The following is a 16,925-nucleotide window of genomic DNA, read 5'->3' as shown; positions in this document are numbered from 1 at the left end:
GCAGTTAGCAAGTAAACATCTGCCTCGCACGTTCTGAATGGTATGGGGGGGGGTAAATGAATCATCTGCAGGGGGTTCAGAACATCATCTCCCCCATAGTAATATATCACATTTTAAAATCATAGTACAGTTGAGCTTTTTTCACTTCCACCTACCCCCTTATACTGGGTGCTTGTATGGTAGCACTAGCAGCATTGATCTTCTGCCGTGATGCAGTGCAACTTGAAGCACTATGGACAAATAGTGTCCATGCCTGTAGCGTGGGGGAACAGCTCATTATACCCTTACCTATTTCCTCCATCCCATGAAAGTGGAAGGGATAGTTCATAGCTGGGCCAGCTAAACTATAATCCAGATGTAAGAGGTGATGCTGACCTAAGACCCCACAGCTTCAGCTACTTATTCCAGGCCCATGCACCTTTTCCATTCAGTGGATGAAACCATCTGCCTGGCTCTGAGCATTAGCCATCATTTTGTGGGGAACGGGAGGCAGTGAATGTGTGCTGACAGCTGCGTGGGGCATGGCAGCATGAGACCTAATTACCATTCAATCATTGTGCTGACTTCCTGAGGACAGCCTGGTGCTTTCCAAGGTGGCATTTGACTTTCTATAGGTATGCCTTCCCACACTCTAATGCGATTCCTGAACTCTCCAATTGGTAGATGGTGACTAGCCTCAGTAAGATGTTGAAAAAGGCACTTTGAGTCAGTTAACATAACCTGGGAAGTAAAAACCTTTAGGGGATGATTGGTAAAGCTGCAACTGGGGTGCAGAATTATCTGTTTGGGGAAGGTGTAAGTTTGGCTAAAGAAGCTGCATTAGGAACTGCCTTCTTTTTGTGCAAGGGCAAATACACTGGAAGAAACGCTAAAAATATTTTTTCAGTAGAGGGATAAGTTGAGATTCTCAGCTGGAAGCAGCTAAGGAAAGGCAAAATGCTTCACAAGTGCCAGTGGATTAGGCCTCATGATCTCCAAATCATACTATCCCCATTTTGCAGATGAGGACAATTGAGATAGAGAGCCATAAAATGGCTTGCACACGATTCCACAGCAAGCCCCAGATTTGCCACTGACTGGAACTGATGTCTCTTGACTCCCAGTCAGCTAGTCATGGAGGTGCCTCATTATTTCTTTGTATTTATCAATGGAGTTGCAAAAGCTCCCTGGTCAGTTACCAGAATGGATTAGCCGAGGCTATGATGCAATTGCAGAGTCTAGTCTGTCTCAGGGAGGTATTCTAGCCAAGGTTTGGGTATCTCAGAATGGTAGCACTTTAGGCCATTTTAAATGTAGAACAGTAGCATTTTAAAGGCATAAATAATTTCATTATTTACTTCTGCTATCACTAAACCGCTGTTCACTGCTGTCTTGAAAACAAGCTAAGTTTAAAGGCTGCCTCCCTGCTGCTACTCTAGTGAAATCATTGCTGTTACATCAGTAGAGAATTTGACTTGTAGGGTATTATAAGAACTATATATATTGTTTGGTTGTCTGTGGTCTTAAAGTTTTAATAAACTGGATTCAGCTCCATGGGAGGCAGTTGGCGCCCCTATATCTAGACTGGGCAAAGCATTAGCAAATCTATCCAGCAGGAAACCATCCTGTAATGGCCATGGGCACCTATGCTGGGTGAGCTAATAATTCTTTTTTCCATTGGAAGCTATGTAAGGATTTCCAGATGCTCCTCTGTATGCCCCTCTAACTTATACCACAGAAGCACAAGGCATCAATAGAGCTGTTTGGGAAATTGCTTGAACTGGTTTCCTCCCCCACCTCTGAAAAAGGGCAAATTGTAGAAACCAACAGTGTCTGTGAGAAAGGATGAGATTTTGATGAATTTCTCCATTCAAGCAAGTTTAGGGGGAAAAAGTTTTAAATTGTCAAAATGTTGCATTTTGAGACTTTTTTGGGGGGAGAGTTTCCTGCTTCACAATTTTGAAATTTGAGCTATTTTTTTTAAGCTTTAAATTATTGGAAATACATCATATCTCCTAGACCTGGAAGGGACCTCAGGAGGTCATCTAGTCCAGTCCCCTACCCTCTTGGCAGGATCAAGCACTATCCCTGACATCTATTTGCCTCAATCCATCAATAGCCTCCTCAAGGATTGAGCTCACAAGCCTGGGTTTAGCAGGCCAATGCTCAAACCACTGATCTATCCCTCCCTCCAAGGAAAGGGGGAAGAAGGAGGAGGGGAAAAAAAAAGATAATGACTCCAGGGCCCTGCTATTTTTTTTTTAAATCTAGTTGCCTCAGATCCCTGGATTGCCCCATCAAGGTTTGGGCTCATAATCCTAGATTTAGCAGGCCAGTGCTCAAACCACTGAGCTATCCCTGCACCTGACATTTGGCCCAACCCAATGTCATTTTCTGCCCCATTTTATGTGGAAGCCTGGAGAGGCATAAGGTAGGGCAGGAGGCTCACAGTTAGAAGCAGACAGTTAATATTTGTATCCAGAGGACTGATAGAATTGAAATAATAGAAACAGCGCAACCGCCCCAGCCATGCTCCCTGCCTGCTAAAGGCCAAATATCATTTGAGTTACTGGTCACATCAGTTACCTCTTGTGTTTGCAGGCCTCTGGCTCCGAGTTTGCAAGGAAGGGGTCCCTCTTTCAAACTGCTGGGTGGCAGGAGGACTGGCCTCTCATCTCCTCCCTGATGCTTTTCTCTGCCTTAATTCCCTTTTGAAGGGCTGATGTTTTATTCAGCAGCCCCTGCTGTGCCGGAGCCCACAACAGAAGTTTTTCAAAAGCACTCCATCAACAAAATGATAACAGCTGGTCTTTGAAACCCTGGGAGCCCTTGTCTGAGAGGTGGTGCTGGGGAATAGGAAAGGGAGGGAGGGGATTCAGGAAATGTGCTATTTGATGGGAATAATGAGGCAAAAATATGGCACGGGTGCGGGGGTTATTACAAATAATAGCAAACTTCAAACAATAGCAGAAAGTCATTAAAAACCAGCACTAGAGTTAAATACATGTCCAATTAGCAAGTAACATGAAAATGGAATTTACTGCTCCAGAGCTTCGTGAGGGAGAGGCAATAAATTTACAGCTGGGATTTTTACCTAGGGCACATAGGAAAGTATAACTGTTTCCAGCTCACTCCTGGCCTGGAATCTAGCCTAGGTGGCTCAAAATCAAATCTCTGTCCAGTGTATGTGACTGAGATGAGTGTAGACCCACATGTCTGGGTAGGTTGATGTTAGGTCTGCAGGTCTTCTATGCCAAATAAGAGTAAAGTGTGGGCCCAACGATAACATCACAAAACACAGCAGAAACCCTTCAGCTACTTATCTGCAAAAACACCTCCTACACACATGTACGAGCCAGTCAGGAATGGTCCACTGGAAAGATTTTGTAATGGAAAATTAGTGTCATCCTGAATTAATTTAGAAATAAAATAACCCTGCATGTTCTTATGACTCACTGTCTTATGGGATTCATATGATGAAGTGGGCCTTGGCCCATGAAAGCTTATGCTCCAGTAAATCTGTTAGTGTATAAGATGCCACAGGACTTCTTGTTTTTGTGAATACAGACTAATATGGCTACCCCTCTGATATGTGCCTTATGGGAGCTGTAGTTCTTACACTTAAGGTATGTCTACCCTCACCAGAAGATTCAGCCCTTCAGTGTTGATCTTCCAGGGTTCGTGCCTAATGAGCACGTGCTAAATTGAAACATCAGGGCTCTACAGTTAATCTTCACACTCATTGTCAGGAGGAGTAAGGATGGCCCTAAAAACTCTCTGGTTGACCTCCCTCTGAGTGGACAGCCAGAAAAACTGATCTAGGTTACGTCACTTTTGGTTGAAATCACGTATCTCAGATCAACATCTCAGCTTAGGGTGGATGGGGCCTCATTTTCATGCCATGTAGAACAAATCCATCTAATTGAACTGTGGAGAGCCTCATGAGAGTCCTGTGGCTACATGAGACATATAGCCAAGCCAGGGAGGGTAGCCTATAGGAGATTAAAAATACCAAATCAAAACTTGTTTGACTAGAAATATTTTTTTAACTTTTTTTGAACCACCACCAACTTAAAAATGATTTGGTTTCCTTTTAACTCAAACTGAATTTAAAAAAAAAAATAGAACTACCTAGTAAACCCAGACCCCAGGCTTTAACCCAGTTGTACCATCTAATCTGAGCAAATAAAACACACTCTTCCTACTTGTGTGTTCAAAAGACAAGGAGATGGCAAGATAGAGATTTCCTCAAAATTTGGCAGATGGAGACTTTTTAATAAAAAATGCAATGACCAGCAACATTAGCGTGATGACATGATGATGTCATGTCACTGAATGTGGAAGTAACTCTCATGACCAAGGGCCACAAGTGATAAAACCCCAACCACAGTTTGAAGAGCAGTACTGAGAAGCGTGACCGAGAGATAGCCATGTTAGTCTGTATTCTGTCAAAACAAAAAAGTGGTCAAGTAGCACTTCAAAGACTAACAAAATAATTTATTAGGGCTGTGTCTGCACTAGCCCAAAACTTCGAAATGGCCATGCAAATGGCCATTTTGAAGTATATTAATGAAGTGTTGAAATACATATTCAGTGCCTCATTAGAATGCCGGCAGCCTTGGCACTTCGAAAATGACATGGGTTGCCGCCACGCGGCTCGTCCAGACAGGGCTCCTTTTTGAAAGGACCCCGGCAACTTCGAAATCCCCTTATTCCGAACAGCAGATAGGAATAAGGGGATTTCAAAGTTGCCGGGGTCCTTTCAAAAAGGAGCCCCATCTGGATGAGCCGTGCGGTGGCAACCTGCATCAATTTCGAAGTGCCACAGCTGCCGGCATTTCTGATGAGGCACTGAATATGTATTTCAGTGTTTCATTAGTATACTTTGAAATGGCCATTTGCATGGCCATTTCAAAGTTTTGGGCCTAGTGTAGACACAGCCTAGGTGATGAGCTGTCATGGGAAAGACCCATTTCTTCAGGTGGTAGACTTACCAGAACAGCCTCAATATATAAAGCACAGAGGTCCAACAATTATCAAGGTTGACAAATCAGCAAAATTGTTAGTAAGGTTGGCAAATCAGAAGAGCAGAGGGGCAGAAGGAGAGGGATGTGGGCTGGGGAAGTCAAGAGTTAGCTAAAACAAAGTGGGTGTGGCTACACTTGCATTCCTCTTTCAAAAGAGGTATGCAAATGAGGTAAATTGAAAATGCAACTGAGCTATAAATTTGCATATTCTGCTCCTCATTTGCATATTCGAATTTCAAAAGAGCTTCTTTCGAAAGAAGAAAGCCAGTGTACATGCTGCTCTTTCAAAAGTAAACCCCGTCTTCGAAAGAATCCATCTTCCCTTTATTTAATGGGAAGAAGGTTTCTTTCAAACATGGGCTTACTTACATGGGCAAATGAGGAGCAGAATATGCAAATTTATAGCTCATTTGCATTTTTGATTTGCCTCATTTGCATTCCTCTTTCGAAAGAGGAATACAAGTGTAGAGACACCCAGGCCATTTCTACACAGGCCACTTTCTCCGAAAGTGGCATGGGAATACACGGCCTGAAATATGCTAATGAGGCACAGATGCAAATTCCCCATGCCTCCTTAGCATATGGTCACATGATTTGGAGTCTGGAAGACCGTTCTTCCGGACTCCAAAATGTCATGTAGAAGCGTGGCCCTGGGGGAGCTTCCAGAAGGAAGTCCTTCTTCCGGACGCCCCTTCTTCCCAAAAATTTTGGGAAGAAGGGACCTCCGGAAGAAGGCCTTCCTTCCGGAAAATGCCTGAGGCGGGGTGTGTGTGTGTGTGTGTGTGCTTCTAAACGGTGTTTGGGAGTCTGGAAGAATGGGCTTCTGGACTCCAAATCTCGTGACCATATGCTAATGAGGCACAGAGAATTTGCATCCATGCCTCCTTAGCATATTTTGGGCTGTGTGTTACCATGCCACTTTCGGAGAAAGTGGCCTGTGTAGAAAAGCCCCAGTGTGTAGGAGCCTCCTGATAATGGGCCAGGTAATTGCTGTCCTGGCTCAAATCACATGTTAATATCTCAAATTCAAAGATAAATGAGAGTTCTGCACATTCTCTCCGTAATTCTTTTTATTCTAAGAAGCCTGGCCCTCCCACTCACAGCTCCTTTTAGGTTTTGTCATTACAGGTATAGCTTAACATTCCACTAAAGTAATTCTCCAACTGAACATTATGTGAGGGAATGTGCAATGTCTACCAGCCTATGAGTGATGGAGCATTGTGTGCCAGTGTGTGTGTGTGAGAGTGCTGAGTGTGTAAATTATGTGTGTGAAAGGGTGCTAGCTGTGTGTATATACAGACATGGGGCTGAAAGCTGTGTGTGAGTGTTTCATACCTGTGAGAGGAATATGACTAACAGCATGAACCCTTTAGCACAAGATGGCCGTGGCTACACTAGCCCCAAACTTCGAAATGGCCATGCAAATGGCCATTTCGAAGTTTACTAATGAAGCGCTGAAATGCATATTCAGCACCTCATTAGCATGTGGGTGGCTGCGGCACTTCGAAATTGACGCTGCTCGCCGCTGCGTGGCTCGTCCCGATGGGGCTCCTTTTTGAAAGGACCCCACCTACTTCGAAGTCCCCTTATTTCCATCTGCTCATGGGAATAAGGGGACTTCGAAGTAGGCGGGGTCCTTTCGAAAAGGAGCCCTGTCGGGACGAGCCGTGTGGCAGCGAGCCACGTCAATTTCAAAGTGCCACGGCTGCCCGCATGCTAATGAGGCGCTGAATATGTATTTCAGCGCTTCATTAGTAAACTTCGAAGTGGCCATTTGCATGGCCATTTCGAAGTTTGCGGCTAGTGTAGACGTAGCTGATGTGAGGCATTAACAAGATTTAGTCAGATGATTTTCTTTAAAACCTCTGCTGCTTGGGCTTTTGTGACAGCTGAACCCATGGGTTATACCAGGCGTCTCTAGCTGCAGAACTAGGAGCAGCTAGCTGGTGGGAGAGAAGGAGACTATCTCATGTACTGAGGAGCTGCTGCAGGGTATTATCTTCACCACAGAAGTGTTATGCCTGCAGTGAAGGTAAACAGGAGTTGGATACTGAGGTCACAGAAGGGGCCAGCATGAAGCACCACTTCCATGCTGGAGCAAATATTAAGGGATCTGTTGGGTTTGACTTACAAGCTTTTAGAGTAGTGCTCTGAAATCACCATGTGTCAGCTCAGCCTGGCAAGGACAGGGAAGGAAATTTGTATTATGCAGGTGGATGTGTTGAGGCTGGAGCCCTACGATTCAATATTTCTAGAAGGATTTCTGGGAGGCCACAATGACTTGGACTCAGAACACGTATTACAAGGGATACCCAAAAATGAGTTAACAGCTCCGCTCAGGAACTACTGAGTCTAGTTTGCTTGTAATGATCAGTACAAAGGGGGCTGCCTGCTGAGGCACCTTGAATACCCTGCAAGAGATTTTTGCTTTAAGGAATGTACAAAGTCGAGAGGCTGGAGGCAGCAGGTTGTGAGAGAGCACAGCATAATGAGGGATCAAATGGACAAACTTGGGGGACTCTTGACACACAGCTCTTTTTGAAATACTGAGAAATAGTGCCATGAAAGCAGGTACATACTGTGTGTAAGTGAAGTGGAAATAGAGTGAAGCTGCACAAAATGTAGCATTTACAGTGTGCAGGGATTTGTATAAAGCTTTACAGGGTGCTTAGCTCTAACTTTTTATGTCAGTCCCCTCTTTTCAGCCCTGCAATTAACTGCCCCCACCCCTCCAGCCTGTGGGAGGACCACAGGAAGTGATGTGAGGGTGCAGGGGGGGGGAGAGTGCTCAGGAAGGGGGTGGGATGCTCAGAAAGGGAGCGCTAGGGAGCTCCAGGGATGCACTGAAGAGGGAGGGGTGATCAGGGGGAGAACCCCAGGAGGGTACCTTACCGAGTTGGGAACTTACTAGCTACCCCCGCCGCAAGACTCAGGGCTGCTGTGCATGCTCATTGGCCCTGCGGTGTGGGGGGGAGGGGGCATTCCCTTGGCAACCGCAGCATCCCAATGACACTGCTGAAGTTATTTTAAGATAACTTTGCCATGTAGATAGTCCCTTGATGATTACCTAGTCTGTCAGGAGACAGGGTACTGGGCTAGATGGGCCAATGCACTATGGCCATTCTTACGTTCTTATGAGGTGCTTAGCTACTATTCTAATGATGGTCACATAAATAAAATACATAGGTCAGCAGGAGGCACATCTGATTATTTAACTCCTTTTTTAAATTATCTCTTGGGAGTGACTTATGATGTGGCTCATGAAATAGGGGACAGAAACATAATGCGGTCCACTGTGTCTGTAACAGTTGGAATATGCATAGTTCTGAACAAAATGGAACTCAGCAGACAATGGGATTCTATTATAAAGCTCAGTTAGGGCCCTGTCCTGCTTTTGGGATAATTATAGGCAAAGCAGTCCCACGAAAGAGCAAACCTTCCAGATAGATACATGCACAAGAGGAAAAGCTCCCCCTGGCAAGGGCTCAGGCAGATCTGGTAGGCATTTTAATATGGAGGTGGGTCTCTTAGGATATAATTGGGTCTAATTAGCACTCTCACAAACTGTGACATTCTTTACCTTCAACCAAATGGCACTTAAATATTAGGTGTGACATTCTTTCCTATCTGTGGAAAACATAAAAGAATCACTTTCTATTGGGTGCCTCACTGATCATCCAGGCATAGACATCTGCACACATGCAGAGATTATTTTTTCGGGGGAAGTGAGTTTTGATCTCGAGAGTCAAACGATCCCTAGAAGGCGTGCTCAGTACAACCGAATTCCACTGTATTATCAAGCTATAAATCACTGCAAGAGAAGAGAGTCGTGTGTATGAGTCATAGGTCATTGATTCCCTATTCCCCAGAATGAGGCTCCCTAAAGAATTACAAAGAGGGCTTGTAAGATCTTCAAGGCTGCAGCAGTCTCCCAAGTCAAACATATGCCTTTAATTACTATTAATTAATTTACATTTATTATGCTTCTAGTGCCATAAGCATGCTTGGCACTATACACAGTAAATAACATCAGAAGGTGAAATTTTGCCCCCCATGGAAACCACTGCCCTAGATCTCAGCCACAGCTGGCTGGAAAATAGATTTTTTTTTTCAAGGAGAAAAAAAAATCAAAACCTGAAATATTTTGACTGAAAACAAGTATTTTGCCCAAAATCACAAGTCATTTTATTTGGACATGCAGTTAGATCTCCTCCTAGGATTTATCATTTCCGTGCTCATATTGCAATTTTCTGTAAGGTTGTGCTTCCTGGTTGGGCACATTTGCCATGATGCACCATAGTCACACCTCTTGGTGCGCTACCATGCTGAAGCATCGTCACAGAAAGGTAACTGCGTTAGTCTGGATCTTAACACAACAAAACCAAACCAAAAATAATAATAATAAAAAAAAGGCAGTCCAGTAGCACTTTAAGGACTAGCAAAATAATTTATTAAGTGATGAGCTTTCATGGGGCAGACCCCCTTCTTCTGAGCCGGAGATAGTGCTGCACTTTTTTTTTAACGATGAAGCATGGGAGTTGTAATCTCTGTGGGGAGCCTGGCTCAGAGAGCATCAGAGAAAACCAAACTAACGCCCATGAGGCACCATTTTGACATATCCAAATTGAAATGTTTATTCCTTGTTAGCTGCAAACTGAAAATTTTGGGTTTTGGTCATTTATTCTCTTGTTCTTTTTTTTCTCCTTTCTCTCTTCCACCAAAAGAAAAAGAAAAACAAAAACAAAAAACCTTTTTAAAGGCCAATGGCAGCTTATATATTTTTATAACATAGGCAGTGAGTTTTATGGGTCTGTGATGACCCAGCAGCAGGGACATTCCTGGTGCCTGGTCGAGATAAGTTTGGAGCCTTTCTCATCTCCAGCCCTGCTTGCTGCCCTCATGCACTCTGTCCAGTGCATCCCTGGCCCCTCCTGCTACCCTCAGGTGATTTAAAATGTCCCACACCACCATCACCAGCAGTGCAGTAGAGTGAGAGCAACTTCCAGCCACTCATTCTGCCTGGCTGCCTGCCCATCCCTGCGGACTAGGATATGTGGGTCTGTGTGCTCCTGGGAGCAGTGAACAAAGACAACCCCATGAGGCTACAGAGATGTGCCGGCAGCCATGCGGAGCAAGTGTCTGGAGGTCGCTCTAGCCCCACTGCACTATTGGTGGTGGGGCTCCTGGAACATGTGTGGGAGGAATGTGTGGCGACCCCTTATCTCTCAGGAGGGACAACAGGGTGTGCCCCTGGATAAACACAATAATCCCCCACACCCTCTCTCACATTCCTCTGTCTCCCAGGGCCTACCCGCTCTCCCTCCACCCCTTCCTGCATACAAACTCCTGCATCCCTTCAAGAGCCTGTCTCCCTCTTCCCCACCTGCCGCCAAACTCCCTCCCAGAGACAGTACACTGCACCCCTCAGTCCTTTGCCTCAACCCAGAGCCTGCACCCAGACTGCATCCCAGAGCTTGCAGCTCAGATCCCCTCCTGCACTCAAACTCCCTCCCAGAGCCTTAGGCAGATGGGGAGAGAGGGATTTTGGTTGGTGGGGAGTAGGGATGTGGGCTCTGGGTATCACCAAAGTTTCTGCCAACCTATGCCCTTGCTGGAGAAATACAGGTGTATGTCAACCATTTCCTCTACCTTGGAAGTCATCTCTCATCCAAGACAGATGTAACCCTTCTGTTAACGCCAGATGCCTGCCAGAGGGGCCGGGTTCAACTCCTGTGGGGTTTTCCTGTCAAGGACACAACCAACAGGCTCGAGCCCCTACCCAGTGGCCTGGGACAATTTCACCCCCGTGCTGGGTGCCTGTAAGGAGGTTCTCCCCCCCTCTCAAGCACAGAGTCTGAGATAGAAATGGCTTGTTTAATGACCATAACCTACCCCAAGGTTACAGTGACAGATGCAGTATATCTCAGCACAGAAGAGACAAACCCCTTTACCAAGATACCATCCCCATATGCAGTAGAACCACATCTCTTGCTGGGGCTCTTGGCCCTTTACCCCACACACAGTTACAGGGTCAAAACAAAAAGCAGTCAAGTAGCACTTTAAAGACTAGCAAAATAGTTTATTAGGTGAGCTTTCGTGGGACAGACCCACTTCTTCAGACCATAGCCAGACCAGAACAGACTCAATAATATTGACTCAATAATAATATTGAGTCTGTTCTGGTCTGGCTATGGTCTGAAGAAGTGGGTCTGTCCCACGAAAGCTCACCTAATAAACTATTTTGCTAGTCTTTAAAGCGCTACTTGACTGCTTTTTGTTTTGATAGTGTATAGACTAGCACGGCTTACTCTCTGTTACAGTTACAGGGTGTACCTTCTGCAGTGCAGTCCCAAACCCAGAGCCCACAGATACATCACCAGGGCAGTACTAGCTGTGAACTTGTCTGCAGCCTCCGCTTGCTGCCACTGGCCGCCCGCCAGTTGCCGTCGTCCACCGTCGCTCCTACTGGCCACCTGGCAGTCACCGTCATCTGCTGCTGCTCCCAACCCCACTGCTTGGGATCACCCTGAGGCAGAACCCTGTGATTTCAGCTCTGCATGGCCTCAGCTACCACTCTGTGATTTCAGCTCTTGATATCTCTAGTGTGGGGTTTCTCAAACACCCTAGTATCCAGCTCTGTCTTTCAAGAGGTGGGGAGGGTTAGTCAAGCCAGTCTTATAGTTATATGGCCAACATCTAGGCAGGACCAAGGCACTCAGCAAGCTGGCTCAACCAGTACCCCTCCCCTCCTCCTTTACAATGCTTTAAACTAGGGAGCCCTGTGTAATCAATGTCTTAGGCAGCTATGGAGACTGCCCTGTCCCCCACAACAACCCAGAGCATTGGTGAGATCTCACAACTCCCGCACTAAGTGTCAGCTTAAATTATGATTTTACAACTACATGTTTACAATAGACCAAATCTCATGACTTACTTGCTACCCATTAGGCTTTGCCTGAAAAGGTATCACACATGCACACCTTTGCATTCTCATGCAAATGATCTCTGGGAGACACAGTCCTCCCAGCCTTCAGCAGCATTGCATTCCTGCTGCCACATTCCCTACACAGATATTAATGCAGAAATCCACCACTGTCTGAATTGTGCCGGTACAGACTTTGCTTGTTTATGGCACAGGGTTTTTGAAGATCACAACATTTTAACAGACACCAAGCTTTTTGTTTATCAAGCTGTTATTCTCCCAGTATTGTTGTATGTGTCTGAAACCTGGACAACCTACAGTCATCACTTGAGAGGCATCACCAATGCTGACTCTGCAAGATCGTGCAGTAAGACAAGCGCACAAACATTAGTGTTCTGGAAGAGGCAAAGGCCACCAGTAAGGAGGCAATGATCATCCATCAGCAACTCCATTGGACTGGTTACATCATCCAGATTCCAGACGATCACCTCCCAATACAGGTCCTGTTCTCTCTTCTGAAAGAAGGGTACCATAACGTAGTAGGCCCATGGAAGCGTCGTAAGGATTTGCTGAAGGATAACTTAAAGAAGTGCAATATTGATATTGCCACTAGGGAGACACTTGCTTAGGATTGCTCAAAACAGAGAGAAGTCCTATGTGATGGTCCTCTGAATTTTGAACTTGTCCACTGACGAGGACACGAGGTGCAGGCAGAAGGAGAGACTGGCTTTCAGTCAGGATCAACAGCTTCCTGTACCTGGAAACATCTGTCCTCACTGTAATAGAACTTGTGGTCCAAGGATAGACCTTATCAGCCACTTGAGAATCCATAGTTCCCATGGAAGACGATCATACTCAGCCATGAATGATCACCATCATAAGTGACATCTGGGGGCTTGTGTGGATGTCAGTGTGGAGAGAAACTGACACTGGTATTGCTGCTGATCTACACATTTTGCACAAAGGATTTCAGGCCTGGCAATCTGGTATCTTCCACCGGCACTAAATTAAGTTAAATAAACAAACAAACCTGGAGCATGAAGGTGGGGTGAAGTTAAAGAAAATGAGACAGCAGAAGACTCTGTAAGGTCTCTTTAGTCTGGTATCCTCAGATATCAGTCCAGCTCAGTCCTCGTTATAAAAACTAAGACTCAAACTTTTTACAGTGTTTTGAGATTGTTTGAATTTTGGGAAAGTAATAACATCATTTTCATCTGCAGATCTCAAAGCAGCTTCGAGAGCCAGAGAGGTTACGGTAATTCTACTGTGCAGATGGGCTCATTGAGGAGAAATGATTTTCTAAAGGGGATGTCAGTAGCAAATCCAGGAATAGAGCCCATATCTGATAAGTCTGGGGCTGGTGCACTATCTACTGTAATACACAAACTAAAGTAACCCAATACCATATCAAGTATCTGAACAAATGGGCTTCATTAATAAGTCAAGATATGTTTTTCCTTCCTAACTTGTAAGTGCAATAAACTTTGTATGAGATCCTATGAGACTGCTTTTTGTTTTTTTGCTTCTCTTAGACATACAGTACAGGATGATGAAATCTAGATTTATCTGCCGACCTTGATGCCTGAGATCCCCTAGTTCAGGGTGGAGCAAACTTTTTACAACAGGCCTCACTTTTTGTCCCTACAGTTAGCAGGGCCGCACAACCTAACGTAATCCAAATGGACAGAAATTTTGGTTCTTGTCATATGACAAAACTCCCTTTCAGCATGTGTAAGAAAATATGTAGCATTTAAAAAGGTTATTAATTGGTATATAAATGTGAACAGACATACATGAAATATGTTAGTTTTTCTTATTTTTAACTCTGTAACTACTTAATGAGATGGATGAATCTGAGACCCAGCAGCCAATTATGCTGTGCCCCACCCTATGAAATTTCACAACCTCCTCCTGTCCCCACTTTGCATACTCCTGCCCTAGTTTATTGCAGGTCCAACAAGAGTAAATGTAAGAAACAGGGCCGAGCAAAAAAGTTCCACTTCCTCAAAGTTTTGGGAAGTTCAGATCTGGGGTTTCAGATGGGACCAGCTACAAAATTTGGATACAGAACAGGTCCAAACTTACTCCAATTTTGTTGGGGCTTCAGACCCAAAGTTCAGGTTTGGGTGTATTTAAAAAAACAAACAAAAAAAAAAACATCCCAGAAAAACCCCATGATGTCTTTTAGCAAATACAACAGATGTGACTTAAGACACAAGGGGAGTAGACCTGCAGAATATAAAGTGGGTTGGTTAGGGCGGCTGGTGGATACAGACAAATCCAGTCATTCTCTTTAGCTTCTAGGCTCAGCCTGGGCTGCCAAGTTTTACTGCACAGGTCCTGAACTAATAAGGGAGAGGAGTGCTAAGTGCACGACATGGTGGGAGGAGCAGAATCTGCATGTATAAGGAGTTCATTAAGATGCCCATTGTAACAGCCACTGGAGTGCAGCAGGACTGTCTGTTGCAAGACCTCACCCTAATAGACCCGACCTTGAATTTTTCTTCCTTACTTCACTACTGGATAGCGGTATTGGGATAGATACACAGGCTCCCACAGAAATGTTGAGAGAGCTGAACCAGCAGAAATCAAAGCCACTTTTCAAAGGCTTTTCTGCTTTCCCATAGCTCATTCTCTCGCCTCTGGACCTTTGTCCCAGTCAAGAAGGCTGAATGAAACAGCCTCTGAAAACTCTGATTACAGGTTTTGTTCCCCCCAGTGGTTTTGGGAAAAGATCTTCTCATTTGGACATGCAAAAGTGAGGGAGAATATAACAGTTTCATGAAAAAATGAACTAAGCACAGGGAAAATTTTCTTTCCAGGCCAATTTTCTCTACTTCCAAATAATTTGCTTTCAAGTGAATTTCATGCCAGATTAACAGCCCTGCTGAGCAGCATCTTCTATGTATGGACCAAAATGGGTATAGCCAAAACAGTGGTAGTCCAGACTTTCACACTGCTTTGCCAATATGCCTCAGGACAGTGACACCCCAAAGCAGGTTGCAGGTTTGTACAAATTGTGGTGGTGTCTCACCCCCGCTGCAAAAAAACACTGTTTTCCACATGCCTAATGCTCTTGGAGGGAGTTTGGGAGCAGCAGGAGATGAAGAGGGGTCTGGTTCTGGGAGGGAATTTGGAAGTGGGAGGAGGTCTGGGGAGCAGGTTCTGGGCTGGGACAGGAGGTGGGGGGCAAGGGAGTTTAGGGCAGAAGGGGGTGTGTGTGGTAGGGTGCTTGGGGAGTGGGTGCATGGTGCAGTGCATGCCTGGGTTGCCTTACTTTAGCAGTAGCTCCTAGGAGGGGGATCCAGGAGTTCTCCACATATTTCTGCTGGCAGGCACTGTTCCCACCGCTCTCATTGGCCACAGGGGAACTTGATGCAGGGGCAGTTCACAGAAACACACATACCTCGCCCAAGGCCACAGGAATATGCCAGCAGCCATGCAAGGTGAGCAGGCAGGAAGCCACTCTAGCCCCACTGCTCTGCTGGTAGTGGCAGTGAGAGTGCCCTGGTCCTTGTTAAAATCATCTAGGTGAGGCAGGCCAGGCAGTGGGGTGGACCAGGGAAGGCACATGGGATGGAGGAAAGACCCAGCCCTGAACTTTGCTGGAGCTGGGTCCCTGAGCCAGGCATAATGTAATTCTTTTCTTCCCCATAAGTGAACTGTCCCCTCCTTCCATCCCTGAGTGACCAAGGGCCCATAAATCTCACTGCCAGGCAAGAAACAGTTAGCTAGTTCAGGAGACTCATTTGCGATATTGCTAGCTCAGCCAGAAACAGGAAGTATTGGAAATCTTCAAATAAGAAAGTTTGTTCTAATGGGATCTAAAATCCAGAGACATGAGTACTTGGAATAAGGTCAGGAATGATCAGACATCAACGAAACTCTGGATCCAAACTCTTCTAAATGTTGAAGATAGCACCATATTTTTGTCTCTTTCCTATCTTTGAAGCTGGCTGCACTAAAACCTTCAATTCAAACACCCCTACACTTGAAAGGAAACTTGTGTCTGAATCTCAGACCTGCTCGATTCTCAGCAAAAACATTGAGCAGAGACAGGTGACAACCAAACTGCAACAAAGCCTAGAACATTGCCATCCTGGATCACTCACAATAAAGGGTCTGTCAAGGACATGCTGTGGACTCTTTCCTAGTAGCACTGGTGGATGGAGGAGAGAAGACTGAAACAAAGTCTGACTGCTTCCCAAGCATGTTGCAAGACTCACCTCTGTGTTCTGACTAGCTGGCAATTAGCAAAGACAAGACATCAGAGACCCATGAACACACTGAACAATGCAATCCAACAAGTAGAGCTGCTAGGAACCTACAAGACAAGAAAAGCAAAATCTTCTGTGATGCCTGCTCTGGCATCTTAATTACTCTTTGGTGATAGATGCTGTGGGGGTGAGATGAATAATGAGGTGGCAAAATTTTCAGAAGACATGAAATTACTTCAAAGTAATTAAGTCCAAAGATGACTGAAGAGTTGACAGAATCTCACTAAAGTTGGGTGACTGAACAACATAATCCCAACTATGTATACAAATGATGGCATCTAAATGTATGGTTACCACTCAAGAAAGAGAGTTCAAAGGTATTGTGGATAGTTTTCTGAAAACATCTGCTCAGTATGCAGTGGCAGTCAAAAAGCTATCAGAATGTTAGGAGCCTCTAGCAAAGGGCTAGAAAATATCACTATGAATCCACACATTGAATACTGTTTTGGTTGCCCCATCTAAAAGAAGACGTAGTAGCGGTGAAGAGATGGGAAACAAAAATTACTAGGGGTGTGGAAAAGCTTCTATTTAACAAGTGACTGAATAGACTGGGACTCTTCCATTTAGAAAAGAGACAACTAACAGAGAAGCAGGGGTCACCCAATGAAATTAATGGGCAGCAGGTTTAAAACAAACGTGAAGAAGTTCTTCATGCATTGCACAGTAAATCCGTGGAACTCATTGTCATAGGGTGTCACAAAGACCTAACATATGAGTGCA

Source organism: Carettochelys insculpta, chromosome 1, assembly GCF_033958435.1.
Source record: "Carettochelys insculpta isolate YL-2023 chromosome 1, ASM3395843v1, whole genome shotgun sequence".
Taxonomy (NCBI): domain Eukaryota; kingdom Metazoa; phylum Chordata; order Testudines; family Carettochelyidae; genus Carettochelys; species Carettochelys insculpta.
Note: the sequence above shows the minus strand (reverse complement) of the source record.